The following is a 23572-nucleotide window of genomic DNA, read 5'->3' on the forward strand; positions in this document are numbered from 1 at the left end:
TACTCAACGGAGAAAGACTGAAAGCCATTCCTCTGAGAACAGGAACGAGGCAGGGCTGCCCACTTTCACCACTCCTGTTCAACATAGTACTGGAGGTTTTGGCCAGAGCAATTAGGCAAGAAAAAGGAATAAAAGGAATCCAAATAAGTAACGAAGAAGTGAAACTCTCACTATTTGCAGATGACATGATTGTATATATAGAAACCCCTAAAGAATCTGTTGGAAAACTATTAGAAACAATCAACAACTACAGCAAAGTTGCAGGGTACAAAATAAATCTACAAAAATCAGTTGCATTTCTATATGCTAATAATGAACTAACAGAAAGAGAGCTCAAAAAGATAATACCATTTACAATTGCATCAAAAAGAATAAAATACCTAGGAATAAATCTTACCAAGGAGGTGAAGGACCTATACAATGAGAACTACAAGACATTATTGAGGGAAATCCATGATGACATAAAGAAATGGAAAGATATCCCATACACGTGGATTGGAAGAATAAACATAAATAAAATGTCTATATTACCTAAAGCAATCTACAGATTCAATGCAATCCCAATCAGAATCCCAATGACATTCTTCACAGAAATAGAAAAAAGAATACTAAAATTTATATGGGGCAAAAAAAGAACCCGAATAGCTAAAGAAATCTTAAAGAAAAAGAACAAAGCAGGAGGCATCACAATTCCTGACTTCAAAACATACTACAAAGCAATAGTAATCAAAACAGCATGGTACTGGTACAAAAACAGACACACAGATCAATGGAACAGAATTGAAAGCCCAGAAATAAAACCACACATATACGGACAGCTAATTTTCGACAAAGGTGCTAAGAACATACAATGGAGAAAGGAAAGTCTCTTCAATAAATGGTGTTGGGAAAACTGGACAGCCACATGCAAAAGAATGAAAGTGGACCATGTGCTATCTCCATTCACAAAAATTAACTCAAAATGGATCAAAGACCTGAAGGTGAGACCTGAAACTATATAACTCATAGAAGAAAATATAGGCAACACACTATTTGACATTGGGTTTAAAATGAATCTTTTCAGATGACATGCCTACCCAGACTAGGGAAACTAAAGAAAAAATAAACAAGTGGGACTTTATCAGATTAAAGAGCTTTTATAAGACAAATGAAACCAGAATCAAGATGAAAAGACAACTAACCAGCTGGGAGAGAATATTTGCAAAACATACATCTGACAAGGGGTTGATCTCCATAATATATAAAGAACGCACACAATTGAACAACAAAAAAACAAACAACCCGATCAAAAAATGGGCAGAGGAAATGAACAGACACTTCTCCAAGGAAGATATACAGATGGCCAATAGGCACATGAAAAGATGCTCAACATCACTAATCATCAGGGAAATGCAAATCAAAACAACACTAAGATACCACCTCACGCCTGTTAGAATGGCTATAATCACCAAGACAAAAAACAACAAATGTTGGAGAGGATGTGGAGAAACAGGAACCCTCATACACAGCTGGTGGGAATGCAAATTGGTGCAGCCTCTATGGATAACGGTATGGAGAGACCTCAAGGAATTAAAAATAGAGATGCCCTATGATCCAGCTATCCCACTACTGGGAATCTATCCAACGCACCTGAAATCAACAATCCAAAGAGGCTTATGCACCCTTATGTTCATTGCAGCATTATTCACTATAGCCAAGAAGTGGAAGCAACCTAAGTGTCCCTCGACTGACGATTGGATTAAGAAAATGTGGTATATATATACAATGGAATACTACTCAGCCATAAAAAAAGACAAAATCATCCCATTTGCAACAACATGGATGGGCCTGGAGCGTATTATGTTAAGTGAAATAAGCCAGAAAGAGAAAGACAAACACTGTATGATCTCACTCATATGTGGAATATAAACCAACACATAGACAGAGAAAACTGGACTGTGGTTACCAGGGCAGTGGGGGTGGGGGGTGGGCACAAGGGGTGAAGGGAGTCATATATGTGGTGATGGACAAACAAAAATGTACAACCCAAAATTTCACAATGTTAGAAACCATTAAAACATCAATAAAAATAAGTAAATAAAACTGACAAAAAAGTTTCTCATTATTTCTTTCTTTCTTTTTTTGTTTTATGAGAAAGATCAGCCCTGAGCTAACTTACAATGCCAATCCTCCTCTTTTTGCTGAGGAAGATTGGTCCTGGGCTAACAATTGTGCCCATCTTCCTCTACATTATATGGGATGCCACCACAACATGGCTCGACAAGCGGTGCATTGGTGTGCGCCCGGGATCCAAACCTCTGAACCCAGGGCTGCTGTAGCGGAGTGTGTTCACTTAACTGCTGCACCACCGGGCTGGCCCCTCTCTCTATTTCTAAAGCTAAAATGTCTAAATCTTTCTCTGGGCTAGTTGGAGTTTCCATAAAATGAAAATGTACATTCCAGAAAAATCCTTAACTTTTCCAGAATAATCTTTAAGGTGATAAAAACCTTGGCAAAAATGTCACTGATTTTCAATGTCAGTGCCTCCACAAGGGTATCCTTGCATTGTCTCCCCTCCCAACCACCTCTCACTTTGGCCCTCCCCAGCCTCATGGGGTCAAACTGTTTACTGAGCACTAGGAATGATCAGAGTCTGAGGGAGACTTCATGCATGACTAAGCCATGGTTTCTGACCCCAACCATCACTCTCCATCTCTGCTTTAACCTCTATTTTTCTTACTCTGGTTTCTACTTTAGTTGTTTACTTGTCTTGTGAATTGTTGTTTTGTGGTTTATAATTACCATGTAAATTCATATTACTTGTTGCCTTAGAATTTAGAAAGAACTTACATTAAACAATGTTTTTTTCCCAGCCCTTTGATGTGTTTAATACCTTTCAATGAAATTCAAGTGGCTTCTTGTTTTTACTTCTCCATCATTATTTAGAATTATGTTCACCCCACATTTTTGAACTGACTAATGCTGCTTTACTCTTTAAACTTTTCTATGACAAGACTCACGTGAGGAATCCCTGAAGCACCATCAGCTAGGCATCCCCACATTCCTCACATCTGTTTCCTTGATTTGTTCCTAACTAAAGATGTTTCTGAAACTAATATTGAATTGTACCAAGTGGTCATTGCATAAAAAGCACTATCACAGATACCTTAAAGAGAACAAATGGAAAAGAATATTCAATTCCTCAGATAAGTTTGCAATCAAATGAGGCATTGAGGCGACCTGGGGGCACTGATCAGAGCAGGAATCTAAGAGAAGAGTTTTAAGTCAATTTCAAATGAGGGTAAAACTGGAATGAGACAGTATTTTAACAGTTATCTGAAATCATAAACATTTTTCTGACCTTTGAGAATTTATTTGCATATAAACTGTACATGTGGGGTAAGAGAGTGCTGATATTGTTTAATTTCTTTTTATTATTCACCACTTTGTAATAGATGTGGCTATTCACAATTAATAAATATCATAAAGTAGAGAGACCCAACTGCCTCTTGTTATCAATTCTTACAAAAAGCTAAAGTTTTAAAGATCAAACTTCATTCTAGTAACCTTTCAACTAGTCTATATCAGAAAGATGCTGAGTCTTAGGAAAATACTTCAAAACACAAATTTTATATGTAATTTCAAAAGCAAAATATGAGTTAAAAATTGCGAGGTAACCAATTTTGCTGCTATATATTAAACTTTAACATGGGAGCAGACATTTTTAGAGAATATAATTGATATTTGCCTATTTATATGTTAAAGGATTTACAGTTTTAATAGTATTTCAAATGCCAGAGAATAAAAAACAGAACTGTTTCAGTTTTATGAAAAAGCTTTTTAGACATAGCAGATTTTCAGAGCATATTACTTGATAACAAAACAATCAGTTAGTGAGGTTTAAGCCATGTGGTTTTATTTTAAACTTGCTCATTCCATAAGAGCAGTGAAAGCCCTCCAGCAGTAGCTGACGCTCTTTCCTTCCGCCTGAGCACCAGCTGCATTTTCTTCAAGCATCAGTCTCTCGAGCAACACCATAGCCCTCAACTCCGTTTAGTTGAGAAAAGGCTTTATGTGTCATGTGTTGTTTCTAGGGGTATGGAGCTCCCAGACTTATTAACTACAGGGAGAGAGTAAGAGTCTGAACACATTCAATAAACTCCAATGTGCTCAGGTGAGAAGACAGGTGCCTGAACTCACACCTGAAGAAGAACTTAGAGGATGCTTTCTGACTCTGTTTTGTGCCTCTGACTAAGCAATCCTGGACATCCCCGTTACGGCCACGGAATAACACAGGCAGTCTTGATGGACCAGAAGTCCTCCTATGTCCATCATTTGTACAGAGCAAACTGGCTTAAGATCTCTCATTTCCTGCTGCAGTGGTAATTTACAGAGATACAGAACTGCCATCTAGTGACTAAGAGAGCAGCAAAGTGCTTTACATGAAAAGTGAAATTCTGAGTTTTATAAAACAGAACAGTGAAACACTAAACTTGGTAAAGGTGACACAATATGGCACACGAAAGTTATAGCAAACCTGAAAAATGTGTAGGTGAACTAATCAGTTGCTCTCTATGCCTCTAAAACATGTCTTGACATCCTACTCATACATAGTAGAGTTTAAATATAATAGAATAACTTTGGAAACAAACTTCTCATCTCATCTCATCCAATGCTGTTGGCAGGAGCCGATATTAAATAGTCAGATGGTGAGTACCCATGTTGAAGCACCATTTTTATCACAATGGAGAGAATATGAGGCATAAGCCCAACGGACTGATGTTCAGATCTTCCCTCTTACCCTTGATTAATTTTGTAAACATGGTTTTCTTTATCAGTTAAATATGAATTATAACAGTTACTTTAAAGGATTATTGTAAGAATCGCATAAGGGAATACAGTAAAGGAACTGGCGCACAGTAGATTGAGTTAATTCTCCTTCCCTGTCTCTCTTCTAAGAAACATACAGAAATAATCTAAGAATAGAACCCGTGTATAAAGTAAACTTATGACAAAGAGTCAATTGCTCCTGAAGTAAGGGACATCATTGTTGAGTGCTTAACCTCAACTGCCTCCAAATACTGTTAACTCTCAATTAATTTTACGTGTTTTCTGTCTTCCAGACACTTCACTGGCTACAAGGAAAGGAGAAGTGTGTAATTAATTTCACCCTTGAATGGCCTAGCTGTAACAACAGGTGTTTTAAATCACCTAGTTCTTCAGGTTTTTTGCTTATTACTATATAATTTAACATGGTTCACAGCTGGATAAAATAAGAAAATCATTATAATTTTACACACACGAATATGTCTTGACTATTACAGCTGGACTCTTAATTATAGGGCAATGTTGTACATGTTTTGTGCTTGTTGATAGTACAGAATACTTTTCTCCAGGTTTTCTTTAATTTTACAGAAAGGAATACTACATTCCAGGGAGCCTAAGTACGTTGTCACACACTAACCAGAAACAGACCTGGGTCTAGAACTCAGGTCTGAGTCACCTGACTTCTACTGGACCACACTCAAGGGAGCACACCCTCTTCTTACTGGTAATTTCTAATACTAAGTTATTTTCAAAAGCACAGTTGAGAGAAATTGTAAATAAATGAAACATGATTTTATAATAAATTAAAAGCTGCGACACACAATTTCTATTCCATATGAGTGTTTCCTTTCTTGTAGGTTTCTTGTTTTTAATACGAAGTCCATTTTGGTAACAAGAAAAAAGACATAATGTTTAGTTTCTTTAGTAACATAAAAAAAGCTTCTGTGGAAATTAAAAAGACACTAACTAATGTCTCGTCTACTAAAGCAACTGAAGAATATTATTTGATTTTAGGAAAGCTCTGAGAGATTTTTTTAAAAATCATATCCACGTGACTATTAGTCCAGCCAGGCACAACTCCACGTGACATCTCCTAGAGTGTCCAGTTTTCTGCTGGATCCAGCTATTGTCAGGCCCAATGCTCTGGCTGAGTAGAGAATGATGTTGCTTCTGAAAAGCATGTACTCAGTTCCACTTCAACGCTGATTGATGGAGACACTAGGAAAGGAAAAGATGAAAATATTACCCTAATCAATGATGTAAAACACAAGATATGAACAACCGTTAAAAGAATTTTCTATGAAATTGATCAATTCTACTATCACTACACCGGGCTATTTCCTATCAGTAATTTGACACATAAACAAATAGAATAGCGTATTTAATGATATCAATTCTTTTAGTTGTGTGCTTTTCCTTTTAAAACTACATATGCTTATATGTGTTTGTTTTATTTTCAGGTGGTGTCACAGTGTCAAATCCTCGCGGGCAGGTGGGGCCTTCACTGAGGACTCCCAAGGCCCCCCCTACCCCTGGTGGCTGTGCATGTGCCCTTGGCCTCATGGGTTAAACCCAAGGCCGCAGGGCTCCCATAGCGGCCAGAGAAAGAAGGGCCCATGAGAGAGGTATGCGAGGGGCGCAGGCTGTGCCAAGTTCCTCTTCTCAGGTCCCTGAGAGAGAGAGACAGAGAGAGAGTGAGAGAGCGAGAGAGATCCCTGACCTCTGCATTGCTGACTCCACCACTGGTGCCATGTCACACACCATCCCCCTTCCCCCAGCATCCACATGCCAACCCTGGGAAGACACCACCACTGGGAGGCCTGTTCCTGGTCACCTCCTTGTTGTCCCTTCAGGACCAGAGCCCAGTGCAGGGGAGTTGGTTCAGACAAACATTTACATGTCCCTCTCCATGAGAATTGTCTTCTGTCATTCTCACATCCCAAACTCCACCCCCAACTTCCTCCTTTGTCTTATCTGAAGATAGTATTTAAGAGGAGCATCTCTGCCATTCTTTTGAGAGACTCCATTTCTCATGTGTCTCCCATGTATACATGTTATGAGCCCAATTTAATCAGGCATGGATTCTTTTACTTGCCTATTTGCATCAGGAACATAATTACTAGCTAGAGAATTAATTAGAGAATATTCATGGTGAATGAAAGATGTTATTTATAATAACATAATGGAATTCCTTGAGGCTTTATTCTTGGGACATGTGTAGGATTAAGTCAGGACACACTGTGAGAGTGATAAATAAGTTCTATATATTTTTCTTCTTCAAGTCCATGAATTTCAGCCACAGTTCATACGCATCTACTTTGCAACAATGAAAAACAAACAATGATCTTGAATATTTTGCCCTCAGATTCATTAGTCTTTAACGTATTAATTGAGCAATTTAAATCTAGATGAGTGAAAGACTATGTAGACTTCTAGAATGTCACGTTAGGTCCTTTAGAAGTGAAGAATTGTTTTTATAAAACATTTCTATTCTTTCTTATACCTTGACAATAATGTTACTCTGAATCTGTTTTAAAGAGGATAATGTCAGATTTACTTTAATTGCACCCTTTTTTAAGTACATTTACCTAATATTTCTTAGTCTCTTGAAAACTTTTATCTTTAGCTCAATCTTCATTTAAATCACCAGAACTATTTGATGAAGGCTATATGAAAATTTACTCAAAAACTCCTCAGAAAATTACTAATTTAATCTGTACTCTGGACAATCCATTGTAAAACTCAAACTGGATTTGCCAGACCCCTCAAAACGGTTCATAACTCTGTTTGTACATTTATCTGGGAACATACTAGCTGAAGGTAATTGTTCATCCCAAATGCTTTCTTTAACTCAATCAGCAATACTTCCAAAGTTTTAATGTAAATGAGACCAATTTGGTGAAATCCAAGTGACTTTTTTTGTTTTTGCATGCCAATGAGATTAAGAAAATAAGTATTTTAATTATTGTTATTGATTTTAAAAATCAGAGATGAAGAAAACAAACTTCTTTGTCCAAAGACATTTCTGCAAATGAAATTGTCTGAAAAACTGACAGCTAGCCCCCCGTTTTAACCACTAAACCATAAGAAATGTAATACCGTGGGCAAACACTTGAGAGTTGTCACCTGCAGGAGTCCCCAGCGCTGTTGCCCCATCAGGGCCACGGATCAGGGGAAGGAGCCAGTGGAGGGGAGTCAGCTGGGCCCTCAGCATCCTTCCTTCCTTGGTCAGAACCCAGTCCCAGCTGCTCCCTGTCTCATCTTCTGGGGAAGCAGAGAATTCTTCTGGAGACACAACACACTGGGTGTTAAGGATGTCATCGTTCTTTTATAAACAGATGCTAGATCGTGTAATGGGCTTCTCAGGACAGGAGAAGCCACCTCAAGGGAAGGCAGAACTTCTCCAGGAGCTGAAGGTCATCCAGCGAGAGCATAGTCAAGGGCTGCACAGCGTCAGCCTGCTCCTGCTCTCCCTCTCATGGACACCTCGGTCCCCAATCCCCGACACCCCTCCCAGTGCCCCCACAAGGGTTCCCACTGTATCCAAAGGGTCCCGCGCAAGCGCAGGACTGGTGCTCAGAGTGGCAGAGGGGCCGCCGAGCTGGAGAGCCCCAGGTCGCATGCACTGGGGGCGGAGTCCCTGATGCGGAAGTGGTGGCCACTGGAGTTTGTGTGGGGGGGCTCGGGCAGTTTCTGGATCCTTCCTCCAGGATTTTCAGCGCGGGGAACTCTCCTTTCTGCAGTGTGGAGGAGCACTGGGCAGGAGCGGCGCTGAGGTAGGCGGTGGGCAGCGTGCTCGGCGTGGAGATCTCCGCCGCATATGGCGGGAGCGTGGTGTCCGGGGCGGCAGATGGGGTCGGGCGCTGGGGCTGCTGGCGGGCTGCACCAGGCGGGGGAGCCCAACCTCTGTCCCTTGGAGGAGCAGAAAAGGGCCGCTTGGCCAGCCTGTCCCTGTGCCTTGGCGGGGCCCCACCTCAGCGGGGCCTCACCTTGGCGGGGCCTCCTGCCCACCCATCCGAGGTGCAGGGTGCGGCAGGGAGTCGCCTGCCCTGTGTGCCTGGCCTTGAGTTCGCGCCCCCTGGGACCCCGTCTAGGCCAGGTCGCGACATGTCTGGGTGAAAGCTTTCCTTCGGAAGAGGGCCTGTGGTCAGCGCTCCTCTGCCTGACTCTGCTCAGGCTATTGGGCTCCTCATTGCCTTCATTAAACAAATGAACGGTTTCTACATCCTTGGGACCACCTTTATAGAAAAGCCTGATCGCATTCCTGGTTTCTGATAATTGACTCTATATTGGCAAGGTGAACTTTGAAGCCTGTGAATTGTTGTAAACTGCATTTAATGAAAGGAGCTTTAAACAATCTTTGGTGCAAATTGTGTAGCTTCCTAATACTAACTCACCTTCTGTTAACTTAGACTGATGACTGATCAATTGATGATTGACGTAATGTGTATGGAATTTTGGTTTCAGTTGAAAAGATTTTCTTGGCAGTTGGTGATAAAATTAAAATCTGATAAAGAGGAGGATTTTGGAAGTTGTATGTAGTGTCTGTTTTGTCTCCATACTCATTTAGAATTGTAAGAATTTAGATTTGGAAAACCCATAGAACAAGAAGTTTTAAATTTTGATTTGACTGACAAGGGAAAAGGTCAAATATGGTAGGATTTCATTTATGTAATATTCTAGAAAAGATAAACCATAGGGAAAGACAACAGATCGTTAGTTGTCATTAGTTTTCATATTTAGTTAATCATTTAGTTTAATAGTTTAATCATTAGTTTTAATTTTTCTTATTAAAAATACATTTTAATGATAGCATTCTAATTATGCTTTTGGATGATACCAGAAGTTAATAATCTATTAAATTCTGCAGTAGGAAGAAATGACATGTTGGTTATTGGTGTCTTTGAAGTGTAAGTATTGGCGGTAATGAAACTTTTAAATGAGCTTTTTTGGATTCTAAACTACTGATTTTTTTACTAGATCCTGTTGGGCATGGCATGTTACAAGTTTTAAAAGGCTCTTTAAATTATTGTAGCATGCTGAAGCTGTTAAATTATAATGTAAGCTCTTTATAGATGAAACAGGCAAAAATACGAAAAGCCATTCATCAATTTATCTTTGTTAAATAATCAAGTATATCTTACCATACACCTGAATGACTTTTGGCTAGACAGACCTGACCTTGACAAGATAGACTCATTGGTATGGGGAACTTCTTTCGGAATGTTAATATGGGAAAGGATATATAAATTTTACCTGAGGGTGACCCAAGTCGATATGGCAGGTTTAGTTGCTTTTACACTCTTTCTGAATTATGATCTTGATTAAAAACCTGGTCATAGACATTCCAAGACAATTGGAACATTTTATGTATCAATATATTAAGATGTCTCATTTCTCTGATACTTTCTGATTTCAGGGTGTCTGGGAAAAACAGTTTCTCAACATAGGTACTTTGGAATATAATTTTTGATTGTTGACTTATTGAATCATTGAACTGTTGAGTTGGAAATAATTTTAGTGGTTTGGAGCCTAACCTCTTCAATTTCCAGGAAATGGAAAGTGAGGTTTCTTGAGTTGTCGTCCACAGTCAGACTGCTACTTTAGTGGCAGAGTTGGAACTAAATGCTCAGATGCTTGTCTCCAGATTCCTAGTACAGTGCTTTCTGTGCTACGTACTATTAAGTAAACAAACCAATGAGTTATCTTCTCATATCATATAAGTAGCCAGCAGCGTTGATTATTTCCCATATGCATTTCTTTCCTTTCTTTTTTAAATAACTTCTAACCACAATTAATTTATTCCCCTACCATGTTTTTTTGTTTTGTGAGGAGATCAGCCCTGTGCTAACATCCGCCAATCCTCCTCTTTTTTTTTTTTTTTTGCTGAGGAAGACGGCCCTAGGGCTAACATCCGTGCCCATCTTCCTCCACTCTATATGGGACGCCGCCACAGCATGGCTTGCCAAGCAGTGCGTCGGTGCGCGCCGGGATCCGAACCAGCAAACCCCGGGCCGCCGCAGCGGAGCGTGCGCACTTACCTCTTGCGCCACCGGGCCGGCCCCTCCCCTGCCATGTTTAATGACTATCCTTGTGTGTGTCTCCTCGAGCACACGTGTGAACTCCCTAGAATGGACACCTGCCTGTGATTGGATTGTTGGGCCAGAGGCTGATGTGCATCTGCATCTTGACGAGCTGCAGCCAAATCATCCTCTGAAGTTTTAACAATTTCCATTCCCTCCAACAGTGTTTGAGTCATCCTTGCCCTGGGAATTGTCAGATTGGCATTGTCAGATATTTTAATTTTTGCCAATCTGATGGGTGAGAAATGAAGTATTTGTTTTCCTCTTTTGACAAACGCATAGAGCTGTGCAACTCCCAAAATTGAGATACAGAACAGTTCCAGCACCCAGAACTCCCTTGAGCTGCTCTTTTGTAGACAACCCTTCCCCTAACCTTAACCACTGGTGGCTAATGATCTGTTGTCTTTCTCTATGGTTTGTCTTTTCTGTAATATCATATAAATAGAATCCTACAGTATTTGGCCTTTTGAGTCTGGTCTCTTTCATTTAGCATGATACATTTATTTGAGTGTTCATCCATGTTGTTGACTGTATCAGCAGTTCCTTCTGTTTTATTGCTGAATGTAGTATCCATTGTATGAATTTACCACAGTTTATCCACCCACCAGTTGAAGGACATTTGAGTTATTTTCAGTTTTGTCTTTTTTGACTATGAATAAAGCTGCTATAAATCTTTATGATTTGAGAAAACAAACAAGTTTTGTATGATCTTGTCTTCTTCTCCTGGGTAAGCACATAGAAGTGGAATTGCTGGGTCATATGGTATGTGCATGTTTAACTTTATTTTAAAAACTCTTTGTGGTAGCAAATTCATGGCCCACAAAGATGTCCTAATCCCTGAACCTGGGAATACATTAGTTTACTTGGCAAAGGTGAATTAAATTTGCAGACAGAATTAAGGTTGCTGATCAACTGACTTTAAAATAGGGAGATTATCCTGGATTATCCAGGTGAGTCCAGTGCATCTCAAAGGCCCTTAAAAGGGAAAGAGAAGCAGTAGAGTAGAGAAAAAGATAGAACAAGGGAAGCAGGGCCAGAGAGATCCCGAGTTCTTGGTTTTGAGGGTGGAAGAGGGGGGCCATAGGGTAAGGAATGTGGTGGTCTCTAGAAGCTTGAAAAGGCTAGGAAATGGATTAAGCTTTAAAGTCCCCCAAAAAGAACCTAGCTCTGCCAACACCTTGATTATAGAACAAAGAGACCCGTGTCAGACTGCTAACCTACAGAACTGTAAAACTATAAATCTGAGTTGATTTAAGCCATGAAATTTGTGCCAATTTGTTACAGTAGCATAACAAACTCCACTTTAAAACTGTTTTCCAAAGAGGCTGAACAACTTTGTGTTCCCCCCAGCAATGTAGGAGTGTTCCAGTTACTTTCCATCCTCATTAACACTTGGTATGGTCAACCTCTTTAATTCTAGTCATACCAATATGTACATAGTAGGATCTCAATGTGGTTTTCATGTGCCTTTTTCTCATGATTAACGACCTTCAGCATCTTTTCATGTGCTTATTTGCCATCTGTGTATCTTCTTTGGTGAAGTGTCCAAATCTGTGACCATTTTAAACTTGGATTTTCTTATTGCCGAGTTTTGAGAGTTCTTTATAGTCTTGTCAGATATGTGATTTGCAAAGGTCTTCTCCCAGTCTGTGGCTTGCCTTCTCCAGCCTCTCACGGGTGTCTTTGTAACGTCTGTGTAAGGTAACTCGAGAGGTTTCACATGACCTTATCTTCCCTCAGATACAGAAAAAGAGTGAAGTTGGAGCACCTGAGTCCAATCAGACCTTGATCTGATTTGGGTCTGAGTCTCAGTTTTAGTAAACCCAGGCCTTCCACTTTCCCCCTGTTCCTGTTTGCGGTGCTCCCCTTCCCCGCACAGGGGTCTGGTACTAAGTCTGGTAGATCTCTGTCTCCTCAGGTTTGGGAGCCCACAGAAAACTTAGCTACGCCTGTCAGACATTTCAGTGTAGCTCTCCAGCCTCCTACCTTACATTGTTCACAATATGGCAAATTCCCAGTAGGTCACACTAGCAGTATGTTTGACTTAGGCCACTTCGACCACTTCTGGAGGTTTCCCTTTGCTTTGTGGAAGCTTTTGGCCTATTACCCCAAATTCCTGTGTGGCACCAAAACTTAACGGAGATGCTGTGAGGAAGAGAAGTTGTGTGTCTGAGAGCCTTCAGGTTTCCTCTGCCACACCAAACTAGAAGTTTGGCTAGTTTCTCTTCTCCCTAGCCGAGGCTCTGACTGAGCAAGCCAGATCCTCGGCAAGCACCCAGAATCAGAATATGCCTGCAGGGGAAAGAAAGATAAAAATCCCTGCTCACATAAAAGAGTTTTCTTCTTTCTGGAATTTTAGTTGGTTGGTTCTGAAGTTCTCTGATGCTCTAAAAATATATTTATAATTTATCTGGCTTTGTCCAGTTTTGCAGCAAGAGTGTTTTCCTGTCCTAGTCTCCTCTAAACCAGAAGTTCCCTTGTCATTAGTTTTTAACTCCATCAGTTATACCCTGTCAATATTATTATTGTTTGGTAAAGTCATGTTTTCAATGATTTATTCAGACGTTTACCCTTTTTTATCCTCACGATCCATTTTTACATCTTAGCATTTCTTCTTCTATCAATTTCTTCTTAAAGTACATTCTTTTTCACTTTTTAATTTTTTTCCTTGAGGAAGATTAGCCCCGGGCTAACATCTTTTCCTATCTTACTCTATCTTGCATGTGGGTCACCACCACGGCATGGCTGACGAGTGCTGTAGGTCCACACCTGAGATCCAAACCCATGAACCCAGGCAACCAAAGTGGTGCGTCGTGAACTTAAACCACTACACCAGGTGGCTGGCCCCCTTAAAGTACATTCCTTCGATGTTCCTTAATGAGCATTTGTTGGTGGTAATACTCTTAGTAAATGTTTGCATAAAAATATCTTTAATTCACCCCAGTTCTTGAGATATGGTTTGATTGGGTATACATTGAAAGTTATCGTCTCTCTGTACCCTGAAGAATTAATCCAACTCTCTCTTGCCTTCCATTGTTAAGAAACGTATCATGGGACTAAATGTAAGTCTCCATAAGTGTTCTGTCCCTCTGTGGGGCTTTGAATATCTTCTTTTGTATTTGGTGTTCTTTGGTTTCCCTGGATGGATCTGACTCTAGATTTATTTTTTTTAATTCTGCTTGAGATGTATTCAGCTGCCTGAAGCTAGAGTAGAAGAATTTTATCAATTTTGGAAATTTCTGTTATTATGTCTGTATATTCCTTTAAATCATATATGCATTTATATTTTTAAATTCAAATATATATACACATTCTTATTTATACACATTCAATATATATTCATTATATATATATTTATATTGTTTAACACAATGTATTATATTATTCAATATAATGATTTATGTTATTCAAAAAAATACATATATTATTCATATATATAGTTTCCTTTACTTGACCAAACTCAAGCCAGGCTCCTTTGAGCCCTCTTCTTCACTAGGCCTTGATCTTGGCCTATAATAACTACAGCCTCTCAGCACAAATGGTTTCACCCCACACACACACATTAAAGACTTAAACACTGACATAGTTTCTAACAGCTCAAATCCACATCCTTACGATGACCCCTGCCCCCTTACAGTGCCTGCCTGAGAAAGCTCAAGGCAGCCAAAAGATTTGACTGTTTGTTCTGGCCAACACTCGATCATTGGCCCCTGACATCCGTTTCTTAGAACATTTACCCAAAAGTGCTTACAACTCTGAATCTTTCCTCTGTCTTTTTGAGTTGTGTATGTGTCTCCTATAACTGCATTTCTCAAGGACCTGAGAGCCATTCCTTGAGTGGAGGACAGGGTCTCTGTCTCCCAGACTCTGTGAGAGGAGAGAAGTTAAACTTTGATCATTTCCAACTAGCCAACACAACTGGCCAGATCACACTGAACTGACCAACACTCTGTAGCTTTTCCCTCCCTGACTCTACTGAGCCCCTGCTCACCCCTCTGCCTGCTCCCTCATTCTCCCTTTCAAATGCCCAGTCACCTATGTACAAATCAAATTGAGTTCAGCCCTGTTCCCTCTTCCCTACTGCAGTGGTATATTACTGATTAAAATCTGTTCTGATCATTTTAACTAGATTCTGGCTTTGTGTATACTCTACATTTAACACACATTCTGATAATCTCATGCATATGCATATACCAACACAACCATGTGCCCTCCAGGACCAGTTCAGCTTACCCCATCTTATCAACAGAGTAGTTCCGCATTTTCTTTCAGGAACTGACACCCCTCGTCCAGTTCAGACCACCAACCCATCAACCGGGCCTGCGCACATGCTTGATAAGTGACCTTTTTGACATCGAGCTAAAAGCTCCATCCTCAGATCATGGTAACACTGCCAATTTGTGAACACACATCTGATGAAGAGTCATGAAGCTTGACTTTGCTTGCTTGAGATCATCAATATCCTCATTTTTCCTTACTTCCAATCATCTACCTCCACACATCAGACCACACTGCCCTTCATCCCATAAATTGTAACCCAAGCCCTGGCTCAGGGAGACGGATCGGAGACAAACACGTGCCCCCGTCTCCTTACAGATCAATCTCACAAAATAAAGCTACAATTCTATCCCCAAAAGCTAATGCCAGAATAATTGCGTTTTTTAATGTAGATTGAGCAAGAGAACCTCAATATTGTGAGGTAACATCAATACATATATATATATACTTAATGGATGTTTTATCTTCTTTTTCTTTTTCTTTGCTGAAGAGGATTCACCCTGAGCTAATATCTGTTGCCAATCTTCTTCTTTTTGCTGAGGAAGATTCACCCTGAGCCAATCTCTGTTCCAACCTTCCTCTATTTTGTATGTGGGTTGCCACCACAGAATGGCCAACTGATGAGTGGTGTAGGTCCATGCCAGGAACTGAACCTGGGCCGCTGAAGTGGAGTTCTCTGAATTTAACCACTAGGCCATGGGTCTGGCCCATCTCTAATTGTTTTAAAGATGTTACTAGGGATGTAATTGAAGTTTCACTATGATCTCTGGATTTCCTTGCTGCTCCTTTAGTCCCTCACTTCAGTGTATGTGTTTCTTGCTCCATCTTTCATTCTAGAGGAATTCCTCGAATATCTAGTGGTCCATGGCTACCCATTCGTATTTCTGTGATGAGGAGGAAACAGCTGAGTATGATCTCTGTGGGCCTGATGTGGCCTGTGTCTGTCTGGACTCAGTGTTTCTTCAGGGGTGTAGAGTGTTGACATAAACAAGCAAACAATGTTGGTACCCACGCTCTCTGTCTTTTTGTGTTAAATAAGTTAACATACTTATTCCACACATTCCCACAATGACAGACATCCTCTGAACACTTGGAAATGCTGACAACACACACACACAAACATACACACTATTTACAAATGACCAGCAGCATTCAGACTGTAAACTGCACCTGATAGTGCACACTGATAATCAGAACATAAACACAAACTCACACTCATACAGACCACTCACTGTCTCAGAGCCCACAGTGACTTGAACTCTCTAAACACACACAGACATCAACAAAACACACCTTCACATAGATGCTATAATAGCCATGCACCCTGTGACCATACAGAATTGCTGAACACACACACATCCACACAACAAGGAACGTGGCCATGCACGTGTGGGCTTGATCAGGGGTTTTTTCACACCTCAGCATCAACATGGACACCCCGGGGCGAGAGGGAGAGGCAGAGGGAACAGGGAGAACATGTGGGGAGCAGAGAGGAGGCACTTGCATAAAGCAAATATGATACTTGCAAAGCTGGTTGCTAAATGACATATGACTCAAGGGTATGAGGAGCCAAGAGGATCTGAAATGGTACAAAGGAGGTGACTGATACAAACCCATCACAAGATATTGAAATGTAAGGGACGGTGATATTTTAAAAGGCACTGAGGAGAGTTCATCAAAGCTTAGCTATAATTCCAGACAATTAGTGACATGGAATTCTGGCCAAAGAACAGCCATTATTGCTGTTAAAATGCCTATTTAAATGTTTCTTATAAAATTATACTCCTTGAAAAATGACAAATATTCATTGGTTTAAAACATTTAAAACATTTTAGGATAAAATTACTGCAGGTTCCACTTTTATTGAGTAGCTTTCTTGGGCAGCTATAAAAGCTGGACAAAGCACACAGAACAGCTGCTGGAAGGGTCAGAGAACATCCCGTGCAGGCAGGACTTGGGGGTCTATAATCTCTGAGATGAGGGAAGCACAAGATTGTGAGCACCAGCTCCATGCAGCTTCTCCCCTAAGGCATTTGCTATTTCAACAGTGAGAGAAGAGAGTCTGAGTAGAAAGAGGAGGAAAAATGAAATGAAATTTGGATCCAGCAAAGTCCAGTAACTTCTACTTCCAGTCAGATGTAAAGGCAGAGCAACAATTAAACATTGATTTAATAAATACAGTGTGTTTGAAAACACCAAAGGGATGTGGAAGAAACAAGACTAGATGAAATAAAATTTCAAAAAGGGAAAAGCCTTTTTAGGTGAGATTGGCAGACATACCCTCACCCAGGGTAATTTGCATAATCTGGACTGTGGTAACCAGACTTGTGTTAGCAGAAGACAATAGTAAGTATAATCTGTCATAATTGATCTATGTTAGTTTTTAATATCACAAGCTTTGTTTCCCTGTTAAATTTTATTGCCTCCACTAGAAGACTCTGTGAAGGGAAGGAAGTTGTATCATTTGACACGTGATCTCCCAAACATTCTTCAGTTGGGGCTGGATGACTACTATAAATATTTGTTAATTGTTGGTTTCATGAATGCTATGGACTGAATGTCTATGTAGCCCAATTTCATACGTTAAAATCCTAATCCCTGACTTGATGGTATTTGAAAGTGGGGCCTTTGGGAGTTAATTAGATTAGGTGAGGCCATGTGTGCAAAACCACCATGATGGGATTAGTGCCCTTATAAGGAGATGGAGGGCCAGAACTCTCTCTGCCAGATGAGGGTAGAGCAACAAGCTGTCTTTCTGCAAAACAGGAAGACAGGTCTCACCAAAAACAAATCAGCTGGAACCTAGATCTTGAACATCCCAGTCTTGAGAACTGTAAGGAATACATTTCTGTTGTTAAAAGTGCCCAGTCTAAGGACAGCACAATGGCGCAGTGGCTAAGTGTGTGTGCTCCACTTCGGCGGCCTAAGGGTTTGCAGGGTCGGATCCCGGGTGCACACTAACGCACTGCTTGTCAAGCCATACTGTGGCAGCGTCCCATATAAAAAGTAGAGGAAGATGGGCACAGATGTTAACCCAGGGCCAATATTCCTCAGCAAAAACGAGGAGGATTGGTATCAGATCTTAGCTCAGGGCTGATCTTCCTCACACACACACACACACACACACACACACACACACACAAACCCAAAAGTGCCCATTCTAGGGGCCTGCCCCACCACCCAGTGGTTAAGTTCAGTGAGCTCCTCTCCGGTAGCCTGGGTTCGGTTCCTAGACACAGACATACACCACTCATCAACAGCCATGCTGTGGGGGTGACCCATATACAAAATAGAGGAAGACTGGCATGGATGTTAGCTCATGGTGAATCTTCCTCAGCAAAAATATAAATAAATAAAGTACCCCGTCTATGATATTTTTGTTACAGCATCCCATACTGACTAGGACACTGAGTGTGTGAATAAGTTCATCTAGATCGATGATCCTTCTTCCACATGACACATTATTGCCAATGATTCCTAATTTGGTGTGAGTCAAATTTCCCTTAAGGATCATAAAGACGTTAGGACCCTTCTCCGTAGTTATGCACATATTGATACACATGAAAACGTTGCATCAAGTGCTATATCGATGCCTGAGTCTCACACCTCATCCCATTAGCCTTCCACGAACCTCAGTGTTACAGCCAGTGCTTTGGGAAATAGAGGAAAGTCCCTGGATGGAAGAGGGGCTGGTATCCATCGTGCAACTCCTGTCCTCTGCCCAGCCAGCTCCCGCGCAGGGTCAATTTATAAGATGGGCTTTCCTCCAGGCAGCTCTGTCTTTCTCCCAGCCTGTTCTCATTTAGGATGTTCTCACCAAGAACAATGAGTGGAAATTGGAAGAGAAGAGCTACAGAAGGCATCTGCCAGGGGAAATTCTTTGTGGTTACATGATCTAGAATATGGACACCCGGCTGCTCTAAGGTGTCCTGAAAATGGAACCCTTCCCATGTCTGCAATATCACTCTATGTCCTCTTTCCCCACCATCTCTCTGTTCTTGGTGGCAAAATTCCCTTGGCAACGACAATATAAAAATGCAAATAAGGAATGGTCCATTTCCAGTCTCAGGATTCTGTGAAATTTTACTGCCTATCCCCAGTCTCCCATGACTAATGCCCTTTTTACTGTTTTAAGATTAAATCACATTTTAATCTCCTTGAATCAGAGTTTTCTCTCATCCTTGTTATGTATATGCATTTTCTAACACAGAATATTGAAAACATTATTTTTGGCCCTACAATTTCCAGATTAATTCGCAGCTATTTTCTGATGGATGCATGCCTTTTTAATTATGTTTATAACTCCATTAACTATAGAAATTGACTAAATGATGAGTAGTAATGTACTAATACAGGAAAATGGTCCATTTTTATTCATCATAAAGTTTCATGTTTTCATCAAGACAAATACACGAATACTTAATTATTCAGCAAAAACTCTTACTGTGTACATGTAAGCAATTATAAATCTATTGGAGTTGGTTTACCTTGTCGATTATTCCTTGTTTCTGAATTGTCCCTTCAGCATTTCCATGAACATTTTGGAATCCTGCATCCTTTTCCTAACATTTTAAATACTAGGTCATTGACAAAAGTCCACGTGACTTATCCAGTTGTGTGCTAGTGGGTCCTTTGTAGGGTGTCTTTCCAGGTACGTTTTCCAATGTTAACTCCAGCTGATGGCCTTGTGACACCGACGTAAATACTGGTGTCTCCACATATCATGGCGCCAGTGGTGTATGGTCCTTTACGGAGTCATATATAACCTAATACTTTTCATTCAATCAGTGTAAACAATGCTATGGAAAGTAGATTGGGGACAATTAATAAAAGAAGATTGATTATGAACATGCTGTTAGGGAGAAAAATTGAACCTCTGGCTATAAAGGTTTATGTTTATGCAATTAATCAGCCACCCTAACAAACCCCGTTCATAGGCAGGGCTATATACATATATATATTATATTAAGATTGTATCATCCATTAGTTTGAATGTGCTTTTGTAAAGTATGCCTTGTTTCTCTTGCCCTTTCATACTGGGAGAAATACGGAATAGATAGAAAACGACGGGGTTTCTCTGGTCCTAACTCAGATCATGTAGGGCTTGAATCGTTGAACAAATGAGCCATTAACGGTGGCTACACCATTGGGATTTCCTGATCTAACATCGGTTATACACCCTATTGTGGATATGGACTCTAGAATCGGATTGTGCTGTTATCCTGAGGGTAACTTGTTCTGTTGATCAATATTTTAGATCAATAAGTGATAAAATATTTTGACTAGCTGGTCTAGATTTTAATCACTCGGTGGTTATTTTCTTCTCTGAGGTCACCACAACCAAAATTGTTAGTCCATTTAAGTATTGTTATCCCTTGATTTGGCTTATCTTTGTTTTTTTTTTTAATTAATTGAAGCTCCATAGAGTCTTCTTGTCTTATTTTGTCATTCCCGCCTCTTCAGACAAAGGTCAATTTCACTGTTTAAATGTAAGACAGAGTAAAACCCTCGAGTGGCCGCTCATACAAGTTCTCATTTAGACAACAAATGATGATGTTGCCTTTGCAAAGTCTGGTCACCACGGCTTTTACACCGTGTCACTGAGCAAGCAGTGTCTGTAACACCAGAAATGCCAGAAAGGATGCTTTAGGTAAACTGATGTGGGCTGTGTTTGCCGATTTTCTTTTACTTCGTAAAGCTTTCCTTGAATGCCTACCTGTGTTGGGTTAACAATTAATATAATAAATAATTATTGGGTTGAATTTATTTTATTGTTAACTTTTGGTGATTATGTGTTCTGATATAAGATTATGCAAGGAGAAACAAATCTTAATCCTCATAGTAACAGTACTAATTCTATGAATTAATAGATTAATGCAGTATTAAATTAGGAGTTAGTTTCTGTGATTGAAATCAAGATAAGTATATTGTCGAACCTGAAGGCTTTCTTAATTTGTGGCTGAATTTAGGCCAACTAAGGTATTGTTTGTACTCCCTCTCTAAGGAAGGTTGTAGCCTGTATCTAAAAGGCTGTACCTCTTTAGGGCTGGGTCGGGAGGATGCAGGAGTCTGGACAAGTGTGGAGCTGGCTCTGGCCCAGAGGGAAGAGCAAGAGACACAGGGCTCCTGCTGCCGGACACAGCTGCAGCAGACATCACTCATCAGTCATGACTTGCTTGGCTGCAGAGCAAAGAGAGCCCCCAGTCCTCAACAAGGTGCACTCCGAAGCCACTCCCGGGCAGAGCAGGGGACTGGGATGAACCCATTTGCACTCCCTGCTCCGCTAAGAAGTGCTTCAGGCCTCCTCTCCCCACTTACTTCAGCAGCTCCTCACTGTCCTCGGGACTCAGGCCTTCAAGGCCTGCCAGCAGGCTGCTCCAGCACTTCTCCTTCCTTATCATCGTCTCACCTCTCTGCTCCCAATCTAGTTCCAGGGCAAGTTACTTGTGGCTCCTGAGTGCTGTTCCTTGTCCTGGAAGGCCCTTCCTTCACCCCATCCACCCTGTGCACTCCTACTTACCCTTCAAGACTCGACTCCAGTGATGCCTCCTCGGGAAGAACTCCCTGATGCTCCATCTTCCCAGGCATGCTCTGGGCCACCACTCTGCCTCCTGCCTACGTCCATCACTGCCGGGAACCTTGCTGGGCCCTTATCTGGTCTCCACGTCCAGTCTAGCCCCTAAGTGGGGGAGGAAATGCTTAGGCTCAGACAGTGGAGCAGACTCCTGGACCGTGGTGACACTGCCCACCCAAGGAGATGTCATTCTTTGACCCACTTCCAGCTTGGGCCCAATGCAGCTCAGGGGGAGCCAGGACACAAGGAGGCTGGCTCTGGTCTCCACAGGTCACAGGGTCAGACTAGAGAAAGGGGACAAGGGACCACAAAAAGGGCCTCAGGACAGAACTCCAAGTCAACAATACGCTTGCCAAGGGCAGCAGGGGCCAAAGGCAGCTGCACAGGCTGCAGGAGGTTCTGGTGAGCTTTTCATCTGCTCAGAGAGGCCCAGGGCTGGATAGAAGGAACTCAGGAGGCCCGTCTGAGGTGGAGGCCACCTCGGGGGCATGTAAGCAGAAGCTGAGGTTCCCACAGCAAGTGGAATCTGAAGAGGTGACCCTCAGACCCCTGGCAGCTCTAACGTCTCCGAGTTGGAAGTCAGTGCCCTAAGTCACAGACTCTAGCTGCCTGCTCACAGGGCTGTGCCTCTCAAACACAGCTCCCAAGGCAAGTGGAGGCTGAGGGTGAATCAAACTTCCTACCCATGAGAACCTCTGTGATCCTGGCTTCCCACAAGTGGCCAGGGATGATGAGCAAGGGACAGAGGGACTGACCCACACGACTTCCCCATGGATTCTGAAGATACTTGTGATTCACGGGGCCAATTAGTATCTGTCCTCCTGTCCACTCCTCTCTCCCCAAAAGTACATGTCAGTATTTACTATGACATCCACAGACACATCAAGGGCATCTGGGAAGAATCATGTGTACACCTGGAGAGAAAGAAACTGTGAAAACCAGTAATATCTGCATCCATGTGTGCAGATACTGACATCCACATACAGCTGTCACATTGCTCCAGCAGCCCTGGAATACTCCACAATCACACTGACAGGTTTTGGCACATGGCAGCCAAACCAACTGGTGGTGTCCCCGAATGCCACCACTGCTGGGGCCTACCTTGAGATTGGGGGGAGCCTGGGTGCCATGCCCCATCTCACAATGTTCTGGCTGGTGTCCAGAAGGGTCTCACAGCCTTTGAGGATCATGCACTCCATGGCTATGTTTTTCTGGATGCTCTCTGTCTCGTTTACTTCATTGTTCCTTATCCTCTGGGGACAGAAAATAAGCCAGAGACAGGCTGCCCCCACCTCTCAGGGAGTAGGGAATGCCGGGCCTCTGGCCAGACGTAGGAAGAAGACCTGGCACCCAGGATGCTCAGGTGGAGCCTGTGGTCATGAAGGGGGAGAGAGCATGCATATTGAATACCTGCTGTGCTGGGCATTCTATGGGCATGATCTGACATCATCCTTCTGACAGCCCAAGGAGACAGATGGCCTTATTTCAGAGAGACGGAAATGGAGATAAATAGCTAGAAAGCAGGTCTGATCTAAAAGTCTGAACCATGTCGAACAGAGATGGCAAAACTGGGAGGAGGACGGGTGTATAGGAAACAACCTTTCTTCATTACTCTGCCCCCCACACCACTGTTGGCCTTATCTCCATCCATAGAAGTCCACCCACTCATCCTGCCTCAGGGCCTTTGTACTTGTTATCTCCTCCCTTCACCCAATGCACTTTATACAGTTCTTCCTTAATGTTTGGGCCCTGGAGTTGCTTAGCTTTGGAGCACCTGGCAATCCTACTTGCTCATGGAAAGACTGACTTCAGTAGGTTCCAGCACACCTGG

The 23572-nt window shown here is 41.6% G+C and overlaps 1 long non-coding RNA gene across 7 annotated transcripts in view; it reads right to left on the reverse strand.

The window, feature by feature from the left end:
• Window positions 1-5649: 5649 nt before the first annotated feature.
• Window positions 5650-23572, reverse strand: part of LOC131402196 (uncharacterized) — a 128407-nt gene continuing 110484 nt past the window's right edge. For 5 of the 7 annotated variants that reach the window (XR_009218359.1, XR_009218354.1, XR_009218355.1 and 2 more), the window contains exons 2-4: window positions 7906-8091; window positions 6337-6476; window positions 5650-6024 (exon numbers count right to left, since the gene is read on the reverse strand). This is a non-coding gene — a long non-coding RNA (uncharacterized LOC131402196). Of the gene's footprint in view, window positions 6025-6336; window positions 6477-7905; window positions 8092-8187; window positions 8262-23572 lie in introns of those variants that run through there. The other 2 variants (XR_009218356.1, XR_009218360.1) reach the window with 2 other exon arrangements.

Source organism: Diceros bicornis (assembly GCF_020826845.1).
Source record: "Diceros bicornis minor isolate mBicDic1 chromosome 30 unlocalized genomic scaffold, mDicBic1.mat.cur SUPER_30_unloc_6, whole genome shotgun sequence".
In the NCBI taxonomy this organism is placed as follows: domain Eukaryota; kingdom Metazoa; phylum Chordata; class Mammalia; order Perissodactyla; family Rhinocerotidae; genus Diceros; species Diceros bicornis.